Genomic DNA, 9484 nt, shown 5'->3' with positions numbered 1-9484 from the left:
GTTTTAAATGTGCATATGGATTGCAGATAGCCTGTGTGGGAATACACAAGATTTGAACAAGTTCTAAGGAAGAATCATTTGCTTTTTGGGTTAAAAGATTTTCTTTATATGAAATTCGAATGGTATGACAATTAGAGATTAGACTGTACAGAAATCGAAATCTACACGCTAACAGGCTACACACTACATACACGTAACTTAATCATCAGCAATGCTGATGTTGTTAACATTAACAATTTGAGTTTTTTTCTCCATTCTGTCACTAATGGAGTTTTGGTCACCTCTGGCTTGCTTAGTTTTAACTGAAAATTGAGTGTTTACTATTGTCCTTTTGCAATATTGACACACTATTTTCCTATATTTAATACTGTAAAGCTGCTTTGACACAATCTGTATTGTTAAAAGTGCTATATAAATAAAGGCGACTTGACTTGAATTGAGAAAAAAGTATAACAAGTTTTGTAATGGAATTCATTTGTAATGGAATTCTATAAACACTAACTGGCAACATGTGAATAACAATATTAGTGAATATGACAGGTATAGTGCTGCATGACAGGTAAGTGTAGATAAGCTGTCGATCTATTCATCAACATTTTTCAAGGACAGTTTTTCTTACTTTGTGAGTAGTTTTTTAGAAGACATCAATTATGTTGTATGTAGACTGATATATCTATAATGATATTTTTGGTAGATCCATTTATTCATTTTACAATTACTTTATGATTATTATTTGTACTGTGGTATGGTAAACAATTATACAAAATAGTGTTTGGTATGTAACACTAAGATATAGGCCTACAGCTATGATCATTATCAGAAGACATCAATTATGTTGTATGTAGACTGATATATCTATAATGATATTTTTGGTAGATCCATTTATTCATTTTACAATTACTTTAATTATGATTATTATTTGTACTGTGGTATGGTAAACAATTATACAAAATAGTGTTTGGTATGTAACACTAAGATATAGGCCTACAGCTATGATCATTATCTGACATTAATTGATGGACTGGATTCTTATGGATTATGATGCTATTTTTATCAGCTGTTTGCCCTCTCATTCTGACAGCACCCATTGGATCCATTGGTGAGCAAGTGATGGAATGCTAAATTTCTGCAGATCTGTTCTGATGAAGAAACAAACTCATCGACAGGGTGAGTTAAAATTTAAATTTTTGGGTGAACTATTCCTTTAAACAGCAGGAAAAAATATTGGACACAAATATTGAACTCTCATTTCTGATTTCCCTTTATTTTTCTCTAGCAAAGAGAGACATGCTGAGCATGTACTGAGAATTTCTTATCACATAGTTTGTTTTTGATTAATGTTTTTTTGCACCCAGCACCCAAGAATAAAAGGCTGTAATGAGTAACAAACACTCAAAGAAGAGAAGGAACTTTTCTTAATTAGAAAGATCCATTTTATAGCGACATCATGAAACAAGCGCCAAACGTTCAGACTGCTTGCAGATTTGAATCTGCTCTTAGAAATATGATCAAATAAGTTAATTTGACACCTGTAATAGGCAGCAACATTTCTGTGCATTTTTAAGAGCTCAAAAAATAGTTATTGTATATTTGGGGGATTGGAATTAAATAGGCCTGCCTACAGCATATACTTCGCTGTAAAACATTCAAAATAATGAATGAACTTAGTAGGACAAAATTAAATTTATTTAAGTTTTTAGCTTTCCTTTTCTGAATTTATTTCATTGTTTTGAGTTTAATGAACTCACTTTTAATTTAGATTAACTTTAATTGAACTGAAACTGGACTGGGATTTATGTTTCTCACACAGAGGTACAAAAAAACAAAGGCTGTCACCATTGTTCCTTATTTACCCTGAAAAGGTGTATACTTTTAAGATACATGTTGCTACCTCAAATGTTAATAGGTAGTACCCAATTGGTACATATTAGTACCTTTTGTAAGAGTGCCCCAGTGCAGCATGCTGTGCCATGACACTTTTTTATTTTGTGCAAGATTAATGGTAGTGAGAGATTTAGTAGTGTTTAATGTTTGTCAATGCTGATTTAGAAAGGATTTTGTTTGGATTTTTAGGGGTTGCTATCATGGTGACGAGTGGAGCATGAGCTTGGTTCAAGAACAGATATAATGTTCTCTACTGGCTTACTCATTCAGCAGTTGTGATGCTAATCAAAGCATTGTTTTACCAATTAGTAAGTTAGCATTTACTGAATTAGCTGTAGCTAGTTAATTTACACTACTAAAAATAATTAAATTGAGATTATATGATACTTTTAAGTTTAAGTATATAAATGAGCAATTAACATGTATGAGTACAGTATTCCATAGAATGTGCTCAAATTAATCACAGTACACCATATACATGCAATACCATATGTGTATGGTGGTTGGAAAATTGCAGGATTTTTCACCCAACAAAATTGGAGCATCTAACAGAAGAGAATATTTAACACAATGTGCAGATTCAGAATGGCCACACAATATATAAATAATTCACAATATAGACCCACACATTATGTACAGTATGTGGGGTATGAATAAAAGTGTTCTAAACGGTTCCATTTGTGGTGTCAACAAGAGTGACAATATACTTTATATACAGCATAAATAATGTAAAGTAATGAACGTGAGTTTCTAGTGGAGTGTAACATGTAAAACACTGACAATATGCACAATGTGCAGAAATGCAATACAGTGGGACAGTTCAGCTTTCCAACAAATTAGGCATATTAGGCAAAAGGCATTCTCAAGATTTATTCAGTAGTAAGAGAGTTCAAATATATTGCCAAGACACATTTTGTCTTTCCATTTAGGACCATCTGGAAACCGTTGGCAACACAATATGATGACTTCGTTCACACTACAGTGAATAGTGCTAGACTAGTTAATTAGAATTAGGCATTATTGTATTTATAAATGTGCATGTTGTGTTCATTCATCAAACTCACATGGTGTTAAGCACTGGGATTAATTTACCCCTGGCTAGATAAATAGATTAAGCTACAAATGGCTAATGTACATATAGACATGCACACTGCTGTCAGAGTTACATTTGTTGGCTCAGAGAATGTCACAGACCTATCTGCTGTAATTTGTTTTTAGATTCATCACTTTGAAATGCATGACTAAAAATAGTTTAATTATGTCCTTCAGGAGTCTCAAAAGAGATGGATACACAAACAGCGAATGGGAAATGATGAGCACACATACGTAATATAGACAACAATGTCTTGAACCATTTATAGATGTGACATACAACGTGTAACCGCTGAGATGTGGTCGACTAAAAGCTAAGGTGTTGTTTTGACAGAATAACAATGATTAGTGATAGGTAGCAGTTTGGTAGCTTCTTCAGCCATCTTCCTGAATAGCGAGAGATGTTCTCTGTGCACTTGGAAAAAGTAAGATTGCCTTTCTCCATTTGGTGCAGACAGGGTAAGCCACAATTGCATATTTTAAGATGATTGATTGTCATTTTTATTTTTTTTAAACAATAATAATAAAGAGTCTGATCTCTTTCTAAAAAAGTTTGATATGTTTGACTGTCCTTTTTTTTTTTTAATGTGCTGTCCCATTTATGTGCATTAATTTTGATAGGAGTCGTCCAACCTCAACGCAGAGAGAGCAGTATGCACTTGGAATTGTGACTTCGTCTCTGTCATTAGAAGACCCATTTTCTAGTAAGACTGACTTTGCAAAATACATTTACAGTGAATTAAATGCTTTTCCTTTAAGGGTTAGTTCACCCAAAAATTTAAATTAGCCCATGATTTACTCACCCTCAAGGCATCCTAGGTGTATATGACTTTCTTCTTTCAGATTAATCCAATCAGAGTTTTATTAAACATTATCCTGGCACTTCCGAGCTTTATAATGGCAGTGGATGGGTGTTTCTGTTCAACAGTCCAAAAAAAGTCCAATAAAGTGCATCCATCCATTATAAACAGTGCCTCACGCGGCTACAGGGGGTGAATAAAGGAATAATTGTAAGAAAAATACCCATATTTAAAACATTATAAATACTTTCCTCTAGCTTGCGCTAACTGTCGTGTGCGCAAGCCATTCCGGGCAGATGACGTAGGACTTTGACGTAGTGTCAGCTCCAGTGAGAATATGCTAGTTTCGCGAGAACCAACGTTTGTTTACAGGAGCAAAGGAAGCAAATTTTCCTTACTTTGGCAAAGGAAAACTAGTCTCCTCTTGGCTGAAATCCTGAAATCCTCCATCATTTCTCTTTACAAATCCTTGTTTTGTTCTTCTAATTCATGATTTGTTTGTCTTCGAATGCACTTCGCCGACATCCTACGTCATCCGCCTGGAAGGGCTTCCACGCAAGCTAGAGAAATGTTTTATTATCGACGGATGCACTTTATTGCACTTCTTTTGGACTGTTGAACAGAAACACCCACCCACTGCCATTATAAAGCTTGGAAGAGCCAGGACATTTTTAATACAACTCTGACTGGATTCGTCTGAAAGAAGATAGTCATACACCTAGGATGCCTTGAGGGCGAGTAAATCATGGGGTAGTTTTAATTTTTGGGTGAACTAACCCTTTAAGTCACCATTTACTCACCCTTTGGGTACATCAAACACTGGGAACAGCAGGAAACCGCATACTTACATACTATATAGTAGGCGAAAAACAGTATGCGAGGCGAGTAGTATGTCTGAATTCATAGTATTCGAAAAACAGTAGGCGAGAAGTACCCGGATGACCTACTACTTCCGCCCGAATTCCGTAGTATGCATACGATACATGATCTAAGTGAACGGCTGACTTATTGAAAGTTTAAACATTGTAAATCGATGAGATGATTTCGTGAATCGGCTGTAAAAAGATGTTTAATCATTGTTATTACTGAGCGCATCAAGTTAACGAACAGCTGGAGCTAGTGTCAATGCTGTTGTAACTTACATCAGCTTGTTAACTGCTTTTCTTAACGGAGACGGTCGTTGTTAAGCAGTTTAATGAGATTAGAAAATTCCACGGACTTTAAAACTTTTCCCCCCTCTTTTACTAATATTTAGTTGATATTTTGTTAGCTACATACTAAGCTACTGTTAATAAATATGCCACAGCTTGTCAATGTAGCATTAATGGCTTGATAATGACTAATGGTTACTGCTTCGACATTACAGGGACTGATGAACACACTCAGCTTATTCAGTGGAGAGTGGCTGATGAAGCCCTTCACTGGAAAGCGTAATGCTGCCATCAAAGGTTTTGAGTAAGTTAACAAGTTATGTAAAAATTTACTTTTATTCAGGTGCTGTTGACACTGAACGTAGTAAATACTAATACTTCAAGCAAAGGTCTTACTGCCTTCTTTTTATGCTTGATTTCTGTGCATTTATTGTGACAGATCTTTTGTGACAGAGCAGGGACTTGAGGGCAAAATTTCTGCCACTCAAGTCAAAAGAAAGTGGCAGAACCTAAAACAAAAATATAAAGTTAGATTTATTTTTTTTAATTAGTTCACCCTCAAATTTTTATTAGTTCATGATTTGATCATGCTAATGTTTTTCCATGTTCCTTGATATTGTGCTTTTCAGACCCGGGATATCCAACAAAGATATCGAGGAACTTCTCCTTGTGGTCGGTGATGGCCTGCAGCTGAACAGAGTGGAATAGCTTCCTATTAAAATAGCATGGGGCATCACTTGCTGGTGGCTTGATCCGGATGTGGCATCCGTCTATTGCACCAGCTACCATGTGGAAAACTGGAGACCCAGCCAGCTGGGCAAAACCTGCCCCCAGGTCATCCGGGGACTCCGGGGTATACTACCTATACACATTTTAAAAATGACAAATGCATACAACAAAATGTCATAAATCTAAAAACAATTCAAAATAGTAAAGAACAAAAGGTATGAGTATAATAACGATTCTAACATAACACTAAGCCAAACACCCACAAAAAAAAAAAACTACTGGCGGCAAGTCACTGTTTTAATTAATGAGTCATTGAATAATTGGTTTAGTTCAAAAGGAAGCAAGTAATTGATGACTTTTTGAATAGGTCATTTAAAGCAGCATTTCCCAACCTTTTTCAGTCATGGCGCCCTTTCAAAATCTTAAAATATTTGTGGCACCCTACACAAACACAACTGCTCTGCAGGCCCTGCAGTCTACCTGCTCTGCACTGAAGCTGATGGTTCACTTCAGAAGCATCTTAAAGGCCTTGATGTTGCTAAAAAAAGAACATTATTTTGTGTATTTGATGTAATGACATGTGTTTATGCAGTTTAAGGTTAAAAAACACATTATTTCCCACATACTGTAGATTATTGTTTCTCCTCTTCAAGTAGGCTACTTCTTTGATGCCACAGTAAAAACTACTAGCCTAACTAATAAAGTTCAAACATTATAACTGACAAGAGAACAGTCAGTCATAAAATTTGAACAAACAAACAAATTACAACTAGTTTTACTCATTATTAATGAGTAAAACTGGACCACGACTGCCACGGTGAGCGTGATTTGACCAAGTACAACATGTTCCTGGATCAACATCCTTGTTGATCCTGGAACATCATTCCAATCAACCAATCAGAACTGAGAGATAACTTTTCAGGAAATGTCGGTTTTAGGCTTACAATCAGGATTAGGTGCTTCTACACTCTTGTTAATCAGCTATTATTTCCCTCTGATTTTAGGAATAAATTATGGGTATGGTTAGGTTTAGGGGTGGGGATTGGGTTAAGTCTGTATTCTTGGACGGTAATGTTGATCCAGGATGAACAAAAGATGTTGATCCAGGAACATGTCTTACTTGGCAAAATCACGGTGACCCATCTGCCATATTGAACTTGTGGTTAAATCACTATACCTCGCTCGGTTTCATCAGTAATCACGATTCATTCATGTTTTTTAATGCTATGATAGTGTTACACATTGATTTTCTTCATGGTCTACGCCTGGATCCCTGAAGTAGCACCCTTGGCCAGCCCATGTATAAAAATCTAGTTCCACCACAGAGTCATTTACTGTTGCTAAAGTGAAAATGAAAGTTGGCTATGCAGCAGGTTTCTGGTGTGAAAGGCAAATCGCAGCAAATTTGTTTACATTTTTACACAGTATCAGAATTTAGACTATTCATGAGTCATATCAAAGCAGACTACTTCAAATTCTCTCCAAGTGCATGCTGAAGCTGAGGCAGGAAAAAGAGTAAGTAGCTTCATGCTAATGTAGCCTAGTTGCTGCTTAGCAACATGTTTTATTTTGTGTTAAAAATCATGAAAAGTCATGACCTCAATATGAAGTTTAATTCTCTATGGATTTCAATAGATTATTGTGCTTATGTCATTGATGTGGCTGTTCTATCAGTCGCAGCTGAAAATTTTGTTTTGAATACAAGGTTTTAAATACTGTATGCACCAGACGACCCCTAAACTCTAGGGGTGTTCGGTTCCAGGTTTTTCAGAGTCGACCCCGACTCCCGACTCCCACCATCGGAGTCTCCATTTAGCGTGACTGTCCAAATTAGTCCAATTTAGTGGTGACATTACCTTTAAATGAGCTATCACCATTGTTGCTGTTGCCGACACTTAATTTCACAGAGGGAAAAGTCACGAAAAACAGCCGTGGGGGAATATTCTCTCAGAATTAAATTTTAAAAAAATGTATTCTTTAAAGGGCTCATACGATGCTTTTTTTAAAGATCATTATTTTGTGTATTTGGTGTAACAGAATATGTTGACATGCTTTATCGCATTAATTAATTCATCACATAATTGTCAGGGGATGGCGCTAAAACCATAATCTTAAACAGCATTGATATTAAAAAATAAATACAAAAGGCCTAAATACAAAAATACATACGATTGTAGGCCTACACTTACTGATTTGTTTATTCTGGTTTATTATGTGTCAGTTTTTAATGATTAAAGCTTAGTTTAATGATTGAATAGTCTATGGAAAACCAAATGTATCCTATAGGCTATTGACTGCATTAAACATAGGCTAACACTGCATAACAAAACATCAATTATACAAAGCTGTCACACAAGCATGTATAATTACAAACTAAATTTACTATTCCACACCTGTTTCACACATACTCCGTTTGCAGTGCGTGTTTTTTTTTTGGAGCATTTGCTTTTGTTGAGCATTCACTCGATGCGTTCCGAGCTATGGTTCCGAGCGGTACGTATATGCAGCATCGCAGCGATCGTTCCCGCACCAAGTCTATTTTATTTTTGCTGTGCTGCACACGCTGAATTAAAGTGACAGGGCATTGCTCGCGTTAAAAATGTACATGGATCGATACGAAATTTATTAATTGCACCATAAATGCATGTAGGCTAATTAAAGTAGTTTTAGCTATATGGGTAAAGCAAGGAAAAGCATTCTAAACTTTTAGATAAACATGGTAACCGATGGCACTCCTGGAGATAGAAAACCAAGTTATTTTTATGACCAGCAGGGTTACTTGTAATGTAAATGCAAAAAAAAAGCACGAGACGGCTGTTTCTGTCAAAAGTAAGTTTTCATTTAAAATTGTGATAGCCTACTATCTTAAAGGGTTAGTTCGTCCAAAAATGAAAATTAGCCCATAAATTACTCACCCTCAAGTCATCCCAGGTGTACATGACTTTCTTCTTTCAGACGAATCCAGTCGGAGTTATATTAAAAATTGTCCTTGATCTTTCAAGCTGTTTCATGGCACTCAGCGGGTGTTGCATGCATCAGTCCAAAAGCAGTTAAATAAAATGCACCCATCCATAAAAAAAAGTGACTCACACGGCTCCGGAGAGAGAACAAAGGCATTCTGTAGCGAATCAATGCGTTTTTGTAAGAAAAATATCCATATTCAAAACGTAATAATCACTTTAATCTAGCTTGCGCTCGCTGTAGTACACTGGAAGCAGTTCCAGGCAGATGACGTATGAGGTCAGTGCTGCGCACACTAGAATAGTGAAAGCTGTAAACCTACAGTCAAGCATGGTGGTGGGAGTGTCATGGTCTGGGGCTGCATGAGTGCTGCCGGCACTGGGGAGCTACAGTTCATTGAGGGAACCATGAATGCCAACATATACTGTGACATACTGAAGCAGAGCATGATCCCCTCCCTTCGGAGACTGGGCCGCAGGGCAGTATTCCAACATGATAACGACCCCAAACACACCTCCAAGACAACCACTGCCTTGCTAAAGAAGCTAAGGGTAAAGGTGATGGATTGGCCAAGCATGTCTCCAGACCTAAACCCTATTGAGCATCTGTGGGGCATCCTCAAACGGAAGGTGGAGGAGCGCAAGGTCTCTAACATCCACCAGCTCCGTGATGTCGTCATGGAGGAGTGGAAGAGGACTCCAGTGGCAACCTGTGAAGCTCTGGTGAACTCCATGCCCAAGAGGGTTAAGGCAGTGCTGGAAAATAATGGTGGCCACACAAAACAGACACTTTGGGCCCAATTTGGACATTTTCACTTAGGGGTGTACTCACTTTCGTGGCCAGCGGTTTAGACATTAATGGCTGTGT

At 36.9% G+C, this 9484-nt stretch overlaps 1 long non-coding RNA gene across 1 annotated transcript; it reads left to right on the top strand.

Annotated features, from left to right (window-relative positions):
- The first annotated feature begins 4993 nt into the window (after positions 1-4993).
- On the top strand, positions 4994-5765 carry LOC107597347 (uncharacterized). The gene is made up of 3 exons (XR_001610452.1): positions 4994-5231; positions 5367-5454; positions 5557-5765. It is a non-coding gene; the product is annotated as an uncharacterized lncRNA (long non-coding RNA).
- Positions 5766-9484: the final 3719 nt, after the last annotated feature.

Source organism: Sinocyclocheilus grahami, unplaced genomic scaffold, assembly GCF_001515645.1.
Source record: "Sinocyclocheilus grahami isolate Dianchi unplaced genomic scaffold, SAMN03320097.WGS_v1.1 scaffold230.1, whole genome shotgun sequence".
In the NCBI taxonomy this organism is placed as follows: Eukaryota; Metazoa; Chordata; class Actinopteri; order Cypriniformes; family Cyprinidae; genus Sinocyclocheilus; species Sinocyclocheilus grahami.
Note: the sequence above shows the minus strand (reverse complement) of the source record. Positions and strands in the feature narration are given on the sequence as shown.